Source organism: Alosa alosa, chromosome 24, assembly GCF_017589495.1.
Source record: "Alosa alosa isolate M-15738 ecotype Scorff River chromosome 24, AALO_Geno_1.1, whole genome shotgun sequence".
NCBI classification, from domain to species: Eukaryota; Metazoa; Chordata; class Actinopteri; order Clupeiformes; family Clupeidae; genus Alosa; species Alosa alosa.
In genome coordinates, this window is record NC_063212.1 from 14,769,204 (window position 1) to 14,788,644 (window position 19,441).

General features: G+C 46.3%; 1 protein-coding gene across 1 annotated transcript in view; it reads right to left on the minus strand.

Moving 5' to 3' along the window:
* LOC125289084 (basement membrane-specific heparan sulfate proteoglycan core protein-like) overlaps nt 1–19,441 on the minus strand; it is a 947,802-nt gene that overhangs the window by 56,566 nt on the left and 871,795 nt on the right. The gene's annotated exons all lie outside the window — the stretch shown is intronic.

Genomic DNA, 19,441 nt, shown 5'->3' on the forward strand with positions numbered 1-19,441 from the left:
GAGATTTAAATTTAATTCTGGCTACTATAGGGAGCCAATGGAGAGTAACTAGGAGAGGAGTTACATGTGTCCTCTTTGGCTGATTGAAGACCAGGCGTCCAGCATTTTGAATCAGCTGTAATGATCTTGTTACACAAGCGGGTAAGCCAGCTAATAGTAAATTACAATAGTCCAGATTAGAGATGACCATGGTCTGAACAAGAAGTTGTGTGGAATCTTGTGTCAGATAAGGTCTGGTCTTCCTAATGTTGTAAAGCGTAAACCGACATGATTTTGCAATAGAAGCTATATGCTCAGAGAAGTTAAGTCGGTCATCAATTACAACGCCAAGTTTAGTGCCGATCTAGTTGGGGTCAGTGAAGTTGAGTCAAGCTGGATGTTAATCTGTTGGGGAATAGCTGTTTTAGCTGGAAACACCAAAAACTCTGTTTTTGAGAGATTAAGCTGAAGGTGCCGATCTTTCATCCAGGCTGAAATATCCTTAAGGCATGCAGAAATCCGGTGGGAAACACTAGAGTCATCAGGTGGGAAAGACAGGTAAAGTTGAGTGTCGTCTGCATAACAGTGATAGTCAAATCCATGGGAGCGAATGGTATCACCTAAGGAAGTGGTGTAAATAGAGAAAAGCAAGGGTCCTAATACTGATCCCTGAGGCACACCTGTGGTGAGGTCATGAGACTTAGATACCTGTCCCTGCCAAGACACGTTGAAAGAACGCCCTTTAAGGTAAGATTCAAACCAGTCAAGAGCTTTTCCAGAAATTCCCAGTTCAGATAGTATAGATAGCAGAATGTCATGGTTAACAGTATCAAAGGCTGCAGATAAATCTAGTAGAATTAATACTGATGACTGAGCAGAGGACTTAGCTACTCTCAATGCTTCAGTCACAGACAGAAGAGCAGTTTCAGTAGAATGACCACTCTTGAAACCAGACTGCATAGGGTCTAGTAGATTATTCTGATGAAGAAAGTCACAAACTTGCTTGAAGACCACTTTCTCCAAAACCTTTGACAAGAAAGGAAGAAGGGAGACAGGTCTGTAGTTCTTCACCTCAGTTGGATTAAGTGTACTTTTCTTTAGCAGAGGTGTAACCCTAGCATGTTGTTGGACAACATCGCTGAAGCAATTGAGAGACTGCTTCCTCATCAAGAGGAGAGAAAGAGTCAAATGATGCGGTCATACTAACACAAGGCAAAGCCCTCCTTATAGGAGCATCAAACTGAGCACTTATTTTAGCAACTTTTTCAGTGAAAAATGTTGCAAAGTCATTTGCTAACAGTGAAGTATTTGATGGTGGTGGTGGAGGATTGAGAAGAGATTTGAAAGTAGAAAAAAGTTTTCTACTGTCAGTGGCGCTCTCAATCTTGCTTTGATAGAATGCCTTTTTTGCAAGTGTAACAGTGGATGAAAAGGATGACAGCAAAGACTGGTAGTTACTAAGATCATTTCCATCTCTGGATTTACGCCATTTCCTCTCAGCAGCTCTAAGTTCCTTTCGTACTGAGACTATACTGTTCGTCAGCCATGGATGGCGAGGTTTAGAACGAGTAGGTCTTGAGGAAAGAGGACATGCTGCATTCAGACAAGATGCCAGTGTAGAGCAGAGAGTCTCTGTAGCGTCATTAACCTCAAGTGCCAAGAATGAGCTAGGAGTAGGTAAAGCAGATCAAAGTCAAAGTCAAAGTCAGCTTTATTGTCAATTTCTTCACATGTTCCAGACATACAAAGAGATCGAAATTACGTTTCTCACTATCCCACGGTGAAGACTAGACATATTTTACCAATTTAGGTCCACAGACAAACATAACATTCAAGTAAACAAAAAAGTAAGTAAATAAGTAAATAAGAGGGCACATATAATAATGAAAAAATAAGAGCAGCAAAATTTGGTTGAAATTGTGCATAGACAGTCAATAAAATACTAGTGCAAAGTCAGGCCAATAAAAGGCTTGGGTAGTTCTGTTTGACCTAAGTAAGAAAGAAAGTGGCATAGTGGTGCAAGTTATGTAAGAGCAGCAGAAGTGTTGTGTTTTCAGGACAACAACACCAAGTTGTAAAGTGTACAAGTGTGCAAGTGTGCAAGTGGAGTAGTGCAGGCGCCATTTTTGGTCCAATGTCCAGGATGTTATGTAGCTGAGGGTGGAGGGGGGGAGGAGGGAGAGAGTTCAGCATCCTTACAGCTTGGTGTATGAAGCTGTTGGTGAGTCTGGTAGTGCGGGAGGCGCGCAGGCTTCTGTACCTCTTCCCAGAGGGCAGTAGATCAAACAGATTGTGGCCGGGGTGACTTGCATCACTCACAATTTTGGTCGCCTATGCGGGTGAGGTGGGTGGTGTAAATGTCCTTCAGGGAGGGGAGTGAAGCACCAATAATCCTTCCAGCTGTGTTCACTATGCTGCAGGGCTTTCCTGTTGTATTCAGTGCAGCTTCCGCCCCACACAGCGATACAGCTGGAGAGGATGCTCTCAATGGTGCCTCGGTAGAATGTGGTCATGATGGCTGGTGGAGCACTTGCTGCGCCTGAGTTTCCGCAGGGAAGTACAGGCGGCGCTGAGCTCTCTTAAGCCAGTGATGCAGTGTTGGTGGTCCAGGAGAGGTCTTCACTGATGTGCACCCCCAGGAATTTGGTGCTGCTCGCTCTCTCCACCACAGCACCGTCGATGGTCAGTGGCAGGTGTTGGGTGTGACCTCTCCGGAAGTCAACAACAATCTCTTTGGTCTTGCTGGCGTTCAGCAGGAGGTTGTTGTCCCTGCACCACGTGGGTCAGATGGTCGACCTCTAACCTGTATTGAGTCTAATTAAGCCCTTAGTGATGAGACCCACCAGAGTTGTGTCGTCAGCAAATTTCACTATGTGATTGTTGCTGTAGGTTGCAGTGCAGTGATGCTGCTTGAGGTATTGTTGCCAACACGTACTACTTGGGGCCTCTGACAGAGGAAGTCCAGTAGCCAGTTGCAGAGGTAGGTACTGAGTCCCAGTTTGTCAAGTTTACAGATGAGTTGTTGTGGTATTATGGTGTTGAATGCAGAACTGAAGTCTATAAACAGCAATCTCACATATGAGTCTCTTTTTTCCAGGTGGGTGAGGGCTGGGTGGAGGGCAGAGCAGATTGCATCCTCTGTAGACCGCTTGGCTCAGTATGCAAACTGGAAGGGGTCCAGGGTGGGGGGGAGAATGGCTTTGATATGTGACATGACAAGCCGCTCAAAGCACTTCATGATGATGGGTGTCAGTGCCACAGGGCGGTAGTCATTGAAGCAGGATGGAGCAGTTTTCTTGGCACAGGTATGATGGTGGCAGCTTTGAAACATGATGGGGCGATGGCTTGCTTCAGGGAAGTGTTAAAGATGTCTGTGAAGACATCCTTAAGCTCCCCTGCGCAGTCCTTCAGCGCACGACCTGGGATGTTGTCTGGACCTGTTGCCTTACGGGTGTTGATAGCAGCAAGTGTCCTCTTCACGCTGTCGGCAGAGAGGCACAGGGGCTGCTCATGTAGAGGGGGATGGGTCTTCTGTGGGCAGGTGCTGTTTTGTGCTTCAAAGCGAGCAAAGAAGCGGTTCAGGTTGTTGAGCAGAGGGATGTTGCTCTCACAGCTCTGTGGCGCTGGGCTTGTAGTCCGTGAGGGCCTGAATGCCCTGCCATAGGCTTTGTGCGTTCCTGCTGTCTTTGAAGTGGGTGGTTATCTTGTGAGTGTATTCCTTTTTTTGCTTCCTTGATGCCACGGGACAGGTTGGCTCTCGCTGTTTTCATGCCAGCTTCATCCCCAGCTCTGTAGGCTTTGTCTCTGGCCCTCAGCAGCCTGAGGACATCCCCTGTCAGCCATGGCTTCCAGTTAGCCCGAGTGATGATGTCTTTTGTGTGGGTCACATCATCGATGCACTTGGTGATGTAAGAGGTTACAGTGTCTGTATACTCCTCTATGTCTGTCCGGTTGTTGTAAGTGGCTGCCTGCTTAAACATTTCCCAGTCTGTTGTGTCAAAGCAGTCTTGAAGAGCATCGGGGCTCCCTCAGGCCACACTTTTACCTGCTTACGAACCGGTTTGTTCGCTTTTACCCTTTGTCTGTATGCGGGCATTAGCATAACAGTGATATGGTCTGAAAGTCCAATGTGGGGGAGGGGGGTGGCTTTGTATGCCCCTTTGTGTGTAGTGTAGACCAGGTCCAGGATGTTATGTCCTCTTGTTGGAAAATCAACATGCTGGTGTAGCTTTGGAAGTACAGTTTTGAGATCAGCATGGTTAAAATCTCCAGTGAAGATGGTGAAACCGTCTGGGTGTGCCGCCTGTTGTTCACTGACAGCCTGGTACAGTTCACTAAGAGCCAATGTTCTTATCGCTGTTGTTGTTGGTAGGCGGGATGTATACTGCGACTAGCAGAATCGCAGTAATTTCCCTTGGCAGGTAAAAAGGACGGCACTTTATGATCATAAACTCTGCCAGTGGTGAGCAGTGTTTGCATACTACTACAGTGTCCCGGCACCATTCGTCATGGATGTAAACACAGATTCCTCCTCCTCGTGATTTACCTCCCTTTACAATGGCCCTGTCTGCTCGATAGCATGCTAGCTGCTCCAGTTGTACAGCAGAGTCCGAATGTTGTCATTTAACCAAGTCTCAGTGAAGACGAGCACACAGCAGTTACTTACTGTCCGGTTCGTTGATCTCAGCAGTCGTATGTGATCCATTTTGTTGTCCAGTGATCGTACATTTGCCAGGAGAATGGACGGTATGGCTGGGCGAGTTGGGCTGGCCGCTAGCCTGGCCCGGACGCCTCAGCAGCTTGCCCCTCTTCTGCTTCCTCGCGACACCGCTTCCGGCGCTTTCTTTCGGGGAGGAGTAGCAGGCGAGTCCGGTGTTGTTGCAGGCGGAGTAGTCCGAGTTCCTTTAGCGTCTCTGTTGCAAAGTCCAGAACGCTGCAAAACTTGCTTTTGCAGATGTCAATTAAAACTGCCTGCTGTACTTGTAGTGCGGCGTAGTAAGACGAGACGAACACGTAAAACTATCGGACAAACACTTTTTAAACGAACAAAACACCATACGGTTGGGACAGAGAGAGGTCGCTGCGTGTGTACGCGCCGCCATCTTGGATTGGAGCAGATGTTACTAATGTTGCAAAATGGTCGCTTGAGAGGCTTCTGAGATTACGCCGGAACGAAATTATCGGAGGAGGAGCTGCTGGGTTATCCAGGAGACGCACAGAGAATCTGATAAAGTGATGATCCGATACATGTAATGGATTAACCAAAACGTTGTCTGTATTACAGTTACGTACCAGAATTAAATCAAGATCTTTACCAGCCTTGTGAGTAGGAGTACTGTGGACACGTGTGATATTAAATGAGGAGAGTAAGGACAGGAAGTCAATTGAAGACGAGTTATCCAAATGAATATTAAAATCGCCAAGGATTAATAATGGGCATGCACCCATTGGAATAGCAGACAGTAGAATGTCCAACTCGTTCACAAAGTTCCCAAGTTGTCCTGGAGGGCGATAAATAACCACCAAGTATAATTTGTATGGTTCAGTTATCATGATGGCATGATATTCAAACGAGTTGTGGACCTGAGCAGGCAGCAACTGTGTAAACCTCCAATCATCAGAGACGAGAAAGCCTGTCCCGCCTCCTCTACCAGACGAACGACTGGTATGCGAAAAAGCATAACTGGTCGACAACGCTGCAGGCGTGGCAGTATTCTCCGGCCTAATCCACGTCTCTGTAAGCGCAAGCAATTGAAGCGATAACTGAGGCCAGAGCAGGAATGAAGTCCGCTTTATTCACTGCAGATTGGCAATTCCACAACCCTACAGAAAAAGTAGGACAAGCGTGTACATGTGATTACGAATGGATGTGTGTGGTTTGCAATTAGAATAAACAAGAAATAACATTTCCAATAATTTCCCATGATAAATTACATAATATTTGCACCTTCCTTCCTTGTGAAGCTCACACTAATTCCACGCATTTAGTGAAATGTAATACAACGTTGCCACTTAGCGTTCAGATACGGCTATTTAAGATTAACGTGGCATTTCCTGCTTATTCTTTTGTCAACACCATGCTTTTAGGAAAACAATCTTTTTATCATAGTTCCCTCTTCAATGATCGATTACCAGCTCATTTTATGTAACAGAGATAGCTGTTTATTGTCCCTAGGGGTACAGGAACACCTATTCATATTAATACGTAGCCTATGGAGTGCTGCCGACCACTGTTCATTACGGCCCAGAATGCCTTGCATGTCTTTACAACAAAACAACCCAGTAAAACCTAATTTCCCGTAAACATATGAATTTGCATACTTGTAACATTTTTAATAATACTCTCCCATCATGATATTTAACAATAATGAAAAATTTAATTTGAATACCGTCAATGTGAAAACAACTCTATTATGTAAGCTATATATAGCTACTGTTCTCCTTTCAATTTCAGTTCATAAGTCCATACTATCCCATGGCAGAGCAAGGATTGCTTGGAGACATTGTGGCTCCCCAGAGGCATTGAGCATACTTGGAAGGCATTGTGATAGACCAAATACCTGTGGGTGGTTTGCAAAATGATGGAAACTTTTGGAATATTTCTTTTTTTTTTTTAGCTTATGCACCCTCACATTGGAGTCCCCAGTTCATATACAAAATTGTGTATCGATATGTGACAGTGTTCCTGAGATATGGACGACTTCCTGTTTCGGAGCTTCGCCGCCGATTTCGTTTGGCTGTGACGGGCAAACGCTTTCGAAAATCAAAAATCTGTCCAGTAACTTTTGTGAGGCTTGGTCCAAGGATAATGTACGTCAAGTTTCGTGGCGTTCGGACCAAATTTGTGACCTGTGAAAATGTAGTTTTGCTTTCTGTTCAATCCAATATGGCGGACGAACGACACGCCCACCTGACGTCATCTTCGCGACCAACTTACACCGGTACTGACCGGACGTTTTAAAGTTGGAACGGTGTCTCTGTCTAAAAGGCCTAGGCGCTAGAGCTGACAAAAAATTAGGGAGACGGGAAAAATAATAAAACTTAAGAAGAACAATAAGTGTGCTGCTTTGCAAGCACACTTAATAATAAAACTTAAGAAGAACAATAAGTGTGCTTGCAAGCACACTTAATAATAAATATAACCGCAAGCGGTGATTTACGGGGTCCGAGCAAAACGAACATGAGGTAGCATAGCTTTTTAGTTTTACATATGCTTTGATTGTTTGGGCCCAATTGAAACGTGATCGGATTTTGGTTATCGGATTTCAGTTACCGGATTTCGGCTATCGGATTGGATCAAATTTTGAAAATGGCTTGTTCAAAGGGATACAAGGATCCTGAAATTGGATCACATAATCTATTCTTGGTTTTGATCTGGATAAAACCTTCACTTTGTGTTGTTCAAAACTTTTGAGTTGGATTGGAATAAATTTGATGCATAAAATTAGGATTACCCTGTGCTGTAACGTTATAGTGTGCTAACCTCCACAACCTAATAGTATTCTAACAATACCCTATTCTAGTGTGCTAACCTCCACAACGCAACAGTATTCTAACAGTAGTATTCTAGTGCACTAATCTCCACAACTCAATAGTATTCTAACAATACTCTATTCTACAGGACTATGCATTTGTCATGGATAAGATGAAGGGTCTGATAATGGAAGGCAGTGTGCCCCACATAATGGAATTGTATTTGTGGTGGTAGGTGACGGGGGGTGGGGGTGGGTTCTTTGTTGGAGTCAATAAGATGAACAGCCTATAATTATGCAGTTATACTTGCCTTGCACGACAAGTCCTGACAAGTAGCTGTAACGTTATAGTGTGCCAACCTCCACAACCCAACAGTATTCTTAACAGTATTCTATTCTAGTATGCTAACTTAAGGTTACTCACGTAACCCCGGTTCTCTGATAGCATGAGTGAGGTATCTCACTATGGGACACGCCCCCTCGCGAGTTCCCCAGAAGCCATTATTTCATTACGCCAGCCACCATTGGCTGGACGACTGACGTATGCGCAACGTCATTGCTTCAGTCTAGCTAACCAACCTCTTCTCGCCACCGGCAAGGAGGGTGGTCTGGTGAGATACCTCACTCATGCTATCAGAGAACCGGGGTTACGTGAGTAACCTTAAGTTCTCTTTCAAGCATTCATTCGGTATCTCACTATGGGATATCGTGACTCCCGGATTGCCAGACAAGCTTGCGATCCCCAACAACATCAGTGCGCCCCCGGCGTCCCAGTGCCTAACACTGAATGTGCCAAAGTCGGGGCAGTGACATCAAGTCTGTAAAACCTGACAAACGTTGTCGGGTTTGCCCAACACGCTGCCAAGCATACATCCTCTATGGGGAAGCCCTGAAATAAAGCCCATGATGTCGACATTCCTCGAGTGGAATGGGCTCGTAAACTGACTGGGGGTTGTAACCCCTTAGTCGTATAGGCCAGGGCAATAGCCGCCACAATCCATTGTGATAGACGCTGCTTAGTGAGCGGTCTACCCAGATGTGACTTTGCACAAGACACAAACAGCTGTTACGTTTTCCTTAACTCCGCTGTTTTGTCCACGTACGCACGCAACGCCCTGACCGGACAGAGCGCATTCAGCCGTTCCTGCTCTGGGAAGGCGAAAGGCGGTGGGTTAAACGCAAATAGTTCAATCGGCCGACACGACAGTGACGGGTTGAAAACCTTCGGAATGAACGCTGGGTTGGGTTTTAATACAACCCTCGAAATCACCGGGAAAAATTGCATACAGGCTGTATTCACAGATAGGGCATGAATATAAACTACGCTAGTCAGTGCTAAAGCCACCAACAAAGCCGTCTTGAGTGAGAGCACTTTAAGATCCAACTGTTGTAATGGCTCGAAGGGAGGGCGAGACAGAACATCCAAAACCATCGGCAGATCCCATGAAGGGGCCAGTGGTTTAGAAACCGGGCGGAGGCGTCGAGCCCCTTTCATAAATTGACGTATGAGAGGGTGCTGGCCCGCTGTTTTGTCCCCAAAGCCTACATGGCAGGCCGAGATGGCAGCCAGGTAAACTTTGACAGTGGAGAAGGACTTGTTTTTATCCAGTAAGTCTTGCAGAAACGTAAGGATAACGTCCACAGAGCACTGGAAGGCTATCGTCCCTGTTTTAATACACCAGTCATTAAATACACGCCATTTGCTATCATACAACGTCCTAGTTGATGTCGCCCTAGCGCTCTGAATGGTCGCTATGACATTGCAGGGCAGTCCTGCAGCTGTCAGATTCAGCCTTTCACAGGCCAGACCCAGAGGGCCAGGCGCTCTGGATGAGGGTGAAATATTTCCCGTTAAGCTTGGGACAGCAGGTCCCCTGCGGGGCAGCGCCACGGTGGGGAGTGGAGTAACGGGATTATTTCTGCTAGCCAGGGTTTCCCTGGCCAGCGCGGGGCTACGAGAATGAGTGAGAGGCTCTGTTCCCGCACCCTGGCGAGCGTTGGAGTGATCAGTTCCAATGGAGGGAAGGCAGAGCAGGACGTGTGGCCACTGGTGTGCCAAACCATCTATCCCTAACGGGGCTTTCTGATCGCGCAGGGAGAAAAACATCGGACATTGCGCATTCTCCTCTGAGGCGAATAAGTCCACTTTTGCTCGACCCGTTCGCAACCAGATTTGAGCCACCACATCGCTGTGGAGTTTCCAGTCTTCGTAGCGGGGGTTGCCCCTGGATAATAAATCTGCACCCAAATTCAATACACCGGGGACGTGTGTGGCTTTCAACGACAGGAGCCGTGTGCTGCTCCATAAGATCAGTCTGTGTGCCACGTGTGCATATGACGAGACCTCAGTCCCCCCTGCTTGTTGACATAAGCCACCACAGTGGTGTTGTCTGTTCTGACCAAGACATGATGCCCTCTCAGGATGGGCAGAAAATGTCTGAATGTCCGAGCCAAACCGCCATCAGTTCTAGACGGTTTATGTGCAAAGATTGCATGTGTGAGTTTACACCCCGTTTATCGACCTGCCCTCGTGAGTAGCTCCCCAGCCGCTCAGCGAGGCATCCGTCGTCACTACTTTCCTGTGTAGGACAGCACCCATCGTAGTTCCCTCTGTGAGGAAGAGTGGGCGTTTCCAGGGCCTTAGCGCAGCGCAGCAGGCTGCTGAGATTGGGACAGGGCGATGGCAGTGACGCGAGGGATTCAATCCCAGCGACGCCACCCATCGCTGAACAGCCCTCATGTATAAACGGCCGAGGGGAACGACCACCAAGGCTGACGCCATGAGGCCCAGGAGTCTGAGGCAGACCCTGAATTTCACAGTAGCCCCCCCCGGAAAAAGCGCAAGGCATGCGCGGAACGCTTTGACTCGTTCCGCTGACAGGCGCGCTCTGAATGAGACGGAGTTTAGAGACAGCCCTATGAAGGTGGTGATCTGACACGGACGCAGCACGCTTTTCTCCCAGTTTATTCTGAAGCCTAGTAACAACAGGTGCTCCGTTAGGAGAGCCGTGTGCTGCTGCGCTTCCTGGTATGAGTGCGCGGCCACCAGCCAGTCGTTGATAAAAGTAGCCAGTAAACCTTTTTCCCGGAGCGGCGTGATAGCCGCTTCGGTGACCTTGACGAAGACTCTGGGGCTGAGTGCAAGGCCAAATGGGAGGGCAAGCCACTCGTAGGCCACACCTCGAAAGGCAAACCTGAGGAACTTTCTGTGGGGCGGATAGATCGGGACGTGTAGGAACGCATCGGTCAGATCCACTGAGGTGAACCAATCGCCCGGGCGCACGAAGCGCATTAATGCGTCGTTGGTTAGCATCCTGAACCTGTACTTTCTTAGGTATCTGTTCAGTGCACGCAGGTCCAATATCGGGCGCAAGCCCCCCTTTCTTTGGGACCAGAAAACACCTCGGTAAAAACCGTGACGGCTTTGCTCGAAGGGGATTACCCTGATCGCTTGTTTGTTTAACAGGGAAATTATTTCCCCCTGTAGAACACGGGCAGATTCCCCTGTAGCGTGGGATTGTACAATCCCATTGAACGGGGGTGGGGGTGTAGCGAACTGTAGGCGGTAGCCTTTCGCTATAATCTTTATTATCCAGTCTGACTTCACGTGCATCCGCCAGTACTGGATGCGCTCGGTCAGTGGCGAAATGACGCCATCTAGTGGCGCTAACTGGCGCGACCGAGCTGGCGTGGGCTGCAACACTAGCGTGCTTATGTTGCCCATCGCCCCCGGTGGAGCTTTGGCTCCGCCTGGTTGCGTTATTAGGGAGTGATTGCATGCCATTGCCACTGAACATGGCTCGTGACTTTTTGTGAGAGCTTTTTTGTTCATTTGACAATTTTTTGCATTCTTTTGACGGATACGCCCTCGGCCCTCGGCCTGGCTGCGCACCGAAACATTTATTTTTGAAGGGGGGCACTGGTGTGTGCTTGTGAGACTCTGTTGGGGCTCGAACTGGCACTCCAGGTCTCTTCTCCGCTTCAGTGGGCTGTGAACTGCGAGCGCCTCTGTGGCCTCTGCACGCCTCTTGGGGGGCAGTGAACATGCCTCTTTGAACAGGCCCAGGAACGGGGCCGGTGTGAGTCGAGGAGGGGGACCGTCTGGCTGGACCCGCCCCCTGCCTGCAAAGCTGCATGCTAAGCCCTTCTTCTTCCTCGCTCCCTGCGCGGGTGGGGGGTTTTGGTGACCTCCCTGTGTCGCGTTAGGGTTAAAGGGCTTTTTAATCCAGGCACCTTTGAGCTCGGGGGTCTTACCAAGGCTCTGAGTGGCAGTCTGGGTCGGGAGCTGACGTCTCGGTATCCGGTACTGCGGCGGGCGTGCCGCTGCCTCGGAGAATGTCTGTCTGGGTGCTTTGGGAGCGGGGGCTTGTGCCTTTCTGGGGAGGCACAGCTGCAGCGCTTCACCGTCCCGTTTCTTTTCCTCACACCGCTTTTGCATAGTGGCCACGGCTGGTCCAAAGAGGCCTTTGGGGTCCACGGGCACATCTAGCAGCTGGGTCTTCTCCTTGTGGGAGAGGCTGGAGAGGTTGAGCCAGCGAGCTCTCTCTTGAGAGACCATGAGGGCCATAGCCCGTCCCGCCGTTTGCACCGCACACCTGTGTAGCCGTAGGCAGAGGTCTGTGACCACACACATTTTAGGCCCCACACAGCTGGCTGGTTGGGGCGGACGAAGTCTTCCTCCAGCCTCGGCTTGGTAGGCCATGAGCAGAGATGAGGAGTTGAGAGCTCTCACCGCCGACGCCACTGCTTTGTAGCTTTTTTCAGTCACGGTCGGCTTTGGAGGGGAATGCGGGTCCCGAGGGGGTCATCGCAGACTTCTGGGTGGGGTGGAGATGGGAGGCCAGGGGCGGTTCGACAGGGGGCAGATGGGAGAATCCACTGCTTTCCATGTCTGGCCATTCCAGCTGCCAGCCCCTTGAGCCGGGTTTTTTAAGAATGGGCTGCTCCATGAGCGCAGTGGCTTCCTCGAGGCACTCAGGGAAGACGGGCAGTAGTTGTCTGGTGGAGCTTTTTAGCCTTCGAGCCTCTTTCCCTCGTGGCGAGGGACATGGTCTCCTTCTGGGCCTCAGGCCAGGGAACGCCGAGCTTTGCAGCTGCTCTCTTGCAGACGTCGTGAAGGCTTGCGGCTTCATCAGCCTCAGTGGCGGTGCTATCATCTCTCACGCCGCTCGGGCGAGCAGCCTGAGTGGCTGGGAGGAATAAGTCGTCGCCATCCTCATCCCCCAGGGATAGTAGGTCGACGGAGTCATCCTCTGAGATGAGTTCAGCTTCGCCAGTCGCACCTAGCATCCCCATTGGGCTGTCTTCGGTGTCAGATTTCTCCAGCGCCGGCCGGCTCCTGGGAAAGGGTTGCTGACTCAAGGGGAGGGAGGTCATCCGCTCCTAGCATGGGGTTGTCGTCGGTGAGACTAGCTAGGCGTGCTAGCCTACGTCGGTGAGACCGGAGGGAAAGTCGGGCGCAGTGTTCACACACTTCCGGGGATGTTAACGTGGTCTGGGCGTGTTGCAGCCCCAGACATGCGGCACACACCTGGTGGGTGTCAGCGGCCGAAATCTTGTTCCCACACAAACACATCCTAGCCGGGGCTTCGCACTTCCTCACGGGGAGGGGGGGCACTGGCGTCGACATGTTGTTTCGCTACTGTTTGAGGATAGGCTAGCGGTTGCTACTGTTTGGTGACAGACTAGCTTTGGAGCTACTGTATGGAGACAGACTAGCTTTGGGGTTTGGAGGCTACTGTTTGGAGACAGGCTAGCGGGCTACTGTTTGGAGACAGGCTAGCGTGCTACTGTTTGGCGACAGGCTAGCAAGGGAGAGGCTACTGTTTGGCGACAGGCTAGCCAAGTCCAAACCAGTGCTCTTCAAAGATGAAGCGGCGTTAAGGTAGCGTTCGGGGACCGAGTCGTTACCTCGCTCAAAGAACAGTTAAGCCACCAAGCCACAGCACCTGTATACGAGAGAGCAAGCCTCTGGGGGTGAGAAGAGGTTTTAGACTGAAGCAATGACGTTGCGCCGTAGAATATAAGGGAGGAGGAAGTACCTCCTTCACGTCGCACACGTCAGTCGTCCAGCCAATGGTGGCTGGCTTAATGAAATAATGGCTTCTGGGGAACTTGCGAGGGGGCGTGTCCCATAGTGAGATACCGAATGAATGCTTGAAAGAGAACCTCCACAACCCAACTGAAGGAACTGTAGGGGGCGATGTGGGTCGAGGTAGAGTGAGTGTGTGGCGAGCTGGCAGAGCCTCGGTCAGAAGGCTCAATGGTATGGAGTGATGACACGGAGATGGCAGGTTTCGGTAAAACACAAGTGAACTTTATTTGAGTTTCAATTAATCTGTTCTTTTGTTCTTTACTTGTATGTGTGCATCAAAGAGGAAACAAACTGAAAATGGAGTAATCAGTGAAATGGGGTAAATCAGTACAGATCCCAACTCACAAACAAACCAATTGACATTTGAACAATAAACTGAAATCATATGGCTATATAAGGTACAACTAAACAATACTTGACATCCCAAGTCAACCAACATCACCTAATCATCTCACATGGGACTCCAACACACCAAACCAACAAAGACCTTAACTTTACACATGATGGCAGAGCTACTCTACAAACTGATAAACATCACAAAAGTCATAGTGAGGGTCATTAAAGTGATGACTTACGTTAACTCAAAGACGCACACAAAGCAGGACACACTGGAGTGCTGGGTTGAGATGAACAAGAGTGAACTGAGGGCGAGCAAACAATTTATCCTGGTCTGAGCCCCTGCTCCGGAGCTACAGGGTTTCCCAGCAGGTAAACTGGGTGTGGTTAGGTGGCAGAGCCAAACAATCCTGCAATTTCTCCACAGCACTTTCACCTCAAGCCCTCCTTACACTGACAGACTTTGGAAAGATTTGCAAAGATTTGGAAAAGATTTTTGAAAGACTACAGTCTCAGACCCTCTCACATCTAAAGACAAGTAGTAGAGTTTTAAGTCACAGACTATGATTGCAATGACTAGGGATCTTGCAGGGTCACTATTTACAAGACTGCAACACGATTCCTTTAAATTATTACCCATCGTGCAATAGATAAACAGGAACTGAAAATTATAGCCTACTAAACTCAAAGTCGTATTTTCGTGTTTCTGCAGCATTGTTTCATGTGTGACATCCTTAACCGTTACAGAGTTGTTCTGTCAAGTGGAAGACTAAATATGTAAAAGAAATGACAAATATTATAAGAATAACAAATAATTATAGGCTACAGCTGTGTCGGAGTCAATAAGATAAACAGCCTTTACAGTTATACTTGCCTTGCAGTACAAGTCCATATTGACAAGTAGCTGTAATGTTATAGTGTGTTAACCTCCACAACCCAACAGCATTATTGTAGTATGCTAACATCCACAACCCAACAGTATTCTAACACTAATGCTTCAAGTGGGATTTGAACTCTCAACCAGTTACATTCACATGGTGAAAATGTGTATTGGTAAACACACAACAAGAAAAACTCCAAGCATACATTTGACAATAAAATGAAGGGCTTTCCTGAAAGAGTACACCTGAAATCTTTTTGAAATTCAGGGACAATTAGACATTTGTAAAGAAGAACACTAATGGCTGAAATATAAATATGATAGACTTAGAAAAATAGTAAACAAAGAAGTTCCCCTAAATGTCAGAGTGTCTCGGCATTCTGATTCTTGGCAACTAATGACTGTGTTGATTGCCTGATGTCATTCAGGTGCTGTTCAAAGGTGTGAATCTTCAATAATCAATAGTATTCGAGCTAGAGCCTAAAGCACTACTGGGGATTTGAACTCTCAACCTAACAAACACCAGCACTAGGCATTATCCCACTGAGCCACTGACAATCCTACATATTTGGCAGTCACATTCACATGGTGAAAATGTGTGTTGGCAAACACACAACATCAAGAAAATTCCTAGCATACATTTGACAATAGAATTAAGGGCTTTATAAAAAAATGTGCACTGCTAATGGTATCCACATAATGATGGTTGTATGGTTGTTCTCCAAGGGAAAAAAAATACTCATATAGGAATATAGGTGATATAGGAGAAATGGGCTGAGTGGTCGAACTTTATTGGTCTATATCTCTGAAATGGAAAAACATAACCAAATTCCTAGGCTTTGTCTAAACATTGTCTGTGAGAATTTTGGTGAAAATTTGATAATTTTTGAAGCCTGTGAAACTTTTTATGATGTTTGGCTTTTCTCTGAAATTGTGGCAAAAGTAAACATTTTTAGAGCATAAGACCAGGGTGAAAAAGATGCATTTGAATGTAGAGATTAATATGATGAAAGAATTTTAAGTCTAGGTCAATCTGGTAAGGAGAAATAAGCATTTTTGACAAGAGCGCCACCTTTGGGTGCAGTACCCCAAATTTTGGGTTATGGGTAGTGGGGGGTACTGGTAACAATACTTGAAAATGTGAAGTTTCTAGGACTTACGGTTTATAGGAATATAGGTGATCTAGGAAAAATGGCCTAAGTGGTCTAACTTTATTGGCCTATATCTCTGAAATGGAACAAAATATCAAAATTCTGACCGATAACTTTTGTGAGGCTCACTTTGTCTGTGAGAATTTTGGTGAAGATTTGATTATTTTTGAAGAGTGTGAAACTTTTTATAATGTTTGGCTTTTCCATGAAATGTGTCAAAAGTAAACATTTTTAGACCATAAGACCAGGGCCAAAAAGATGCATCTAAGTTTAGAGATTAATATTATGAAAGAATTTTGAGTCTAGGTCAATCTGGTAAGGAGAAATTAGCATAATTAACTTTTTTTTTCCAACAGCGCCACCTTTGGGTGCAGTACGGTTTATAGGAATATAGGTGATCTAGGAAAAATGGCCTAAGTGGTCTAACTTTATTGGCCTATATCTCTGAAATGGAACAAAATATCAAAATTCTGACCGATAACTTTTGTGAGGCTTGGTCTAAACATTGTCTGTGAGAATTTGGGTGAAGATTTGATTATTTTTGAAGAGTGTGAAACTTTTTATAATGTTTGGCTTTTCCATGAAATTGTGTCAAAAGTAAACATTTTTAGACCATAAGACCAGGGCCAAAAAGATGCATCTAAGTTTAGAGATTAATATTATGAAAGAATTTTGAGTCTAGGTCAATCTGGTAAGGAGAAATTAGCATAATTAACTTTTTTTTCCAACAGCGCCACCTTTGGGTGCAGTACCCCACATTTTGGGTTATGGGCAGAGGGGGGTACTGGTAACCATACCTGAAAATTTGAAGAGTTTTGGAGTTACGGTTTAGGCTGCAGTATAACTTTTACAGAATTTTGGCCAAAAATGAACGGTACAGAAACAATAGGGGTCCTGCAGCTACGCTGCTCGGACCCCCAATGATAATAAAACAGTATCGGCAATAAAAATGCTACCTTATCAGAACTAATGTTGCACCTTTATTTACTGTAGGTAGATAGACATTATTTGTATGTTAGTCGTTGCCATGGACATAGACAATGTCACAGGTCATGTTAGACATCATTTTGGTAAATATGGCAAAACAACATGACATATTTTTAGTATGAATTCACTTATGTTGAGGACAACAAAGGACAGAAACCCCAGTGTGTTGTGTGCAGTGAATTGCTGGCACATGAGAGCATGAAACCATCAAACGCCACATGGAAACAAAGCACCCTGTCAAAGGCAAACCTGTCATGTGCTTTGAAAGGCCACACCTGTTGAGGGACGAAATGGCTGAGGTTGGCAAGTGAACTCTGTGTCCTAGGCTGGCTCTCCTCTCTCTGCTCTGCACAATGACCATGAGAAATTAAAGGTCCCAAGGCCAGACCAGTTAAGAAACACTGGTTTAGATGACAACTGAACACTGATGAGTTTATATCTCCCTCCCAGCTGAGGTTGGCCTCTGATGCTGTCTGACACCAGCCCCTCTAAGAGCAGCAGGGCTGAATATCCAGCCTCCAGCTTTCATACTGTCTGAGAGCATCTCTACTGAATATGCTCTGCTTTCATGTGAGATATATGTCAACACAGGCCTGTAGGGGGCAGTCTTGTACCAGTGGAATCTCCAGCCTGTAGTGGAGCCTCTAACCTCACAGCTCAGAGTCACTGAGTCTCCTTCAGTCAGCCAGGTCTGTGAGAGGGAACTCAGAACTGCCTTGGCTTTCCCTGTTTAAGAAGAATAGAAAGTTGGAAAATCCACCACAACAGCTTTCAACACCGTAGTAAACCTGCATTATGTTTCTGATGCACAAAAGTCCATTATCTCTAACATTTTACTATAATATATATATGTGAAAATGTTTTGTCAGAGAAGCTAATATTTGCACAGTGTAGTGTCAGTACACCTGAATCATTTGAAAAGACAGAAAAGTAACACAGTTGCACAGAGTTTAAACAATATAGTCCAAAGACCTTATCCAATACAGTAAGACATGCACACTTTTACATTTGACTTTCAGCCAAAATGTTGTGTGTTCTGTGAAATGTAAATGTGATGACCAAATTAAAAAGTAATTAAATACATACTGACCAGAATAAATTGTAATACCAACAGCATCACTTTCTTCTGATAGTTTTTGATCATGTTTTCTTTGTCCTTTACAAGTATAGCTACCACTTTTCAATGGATTGATTTCATATCCCTCCACAGGCTGATGAACTCTATAACTGTTGTCATCCTTGCCATCCCTAAACCAGCTGTACTTCCAGTCACTGATCTCCCCACTCTTAATGACACATCTAAGAGAGACCTTCTCAACACTGAAGAACTCTGTCCTGTTTGATTTCAGGGTAATGATGGGTTTTGGCCTTTCTGTTAGTGAAGTTAAGATTCTGAATTATAAATATTAATTTACCTGAATCTTAAGAATAAAAGTGTGCTTTATTAAATGAAACTGCAGTACACTCACAACCTCTTTTAAATCTCTGTATGTCCTTGTTATCAAGAAAACACCAACCTGTAACTGTTATCTCAACTGCACCACTATATTGAGTATAGAAGACTGGGTCTCCTCTCCCAGCTCTGCACCAGTACTGTCCTCCATCAGACACTTTAACAGAGCTGATGCTGTAGGAGTTTCCATTAGTCTGGTTCACAGGATCAGAGGTCTGTGTGTTTCTGTACCAGTAGAACACCAAACCAGAGGAAACACCCAACTCACATGTCAGAGTCACTGAGTCTCCTGTGAAGAGATGGTGGTCTGGACTTAATGTGAGTTTGGGCTTTGAGTCTGAACAGGATGAAACAGAATCATGTTCCGCTAATGCAACATCTCAACATTAGAAATTATGCAAAAGAAAATGTCAAACATAGTCGAACATCATCTGAGGTCACTCACTCACTCATAGTAAACCTACAATTGACAGTTTTCAAATATAGTCAAATATCATGTCACTCACTCACTCCAAATCCAGGTCAAATTCATTATCCCACCAAAAGGGAAAATGCATTAAAAACACAAATCAACATACAGTACTGTAAATACAACATTAAAGATAAATACAGGATAGATCAGAGGGACAGATAACACAAGGTCACTACATGAGGCAACCACACACACACACACACACACCTTTAACATCAAGAGTTGTTCTCCTGCTTGGTTGTGATGATGTGGGTCTGTGTCTCCTCTCCCCCTGACACCAGTACTGGCCCTTATGAGACTCAGCAGCTCCTCTGATGGTGAAGGTGTTTCCCTCAGACACTGGGGTTCTGCTGGACTCCTTATACCACTTATATATCCAGCCACTGAGAGACTCTATCACACACTTCAGAGTGATGTTCTCTCCAGTGAACACAGGACTCTGGGGCTCTACAGTCAGTGTAGCCAAAGGCAGCTCTGCAGAGGAACACATGGAGAGAATGAGGAGCAACTTTGTCAATGAGTTTTAATAGTATATTATTCATTCACCCGACCTTGGAAACCTATGATGCTCTCACAGTACATTTATGTTCATGATTTCTCAAGATAATTGCTGAGAT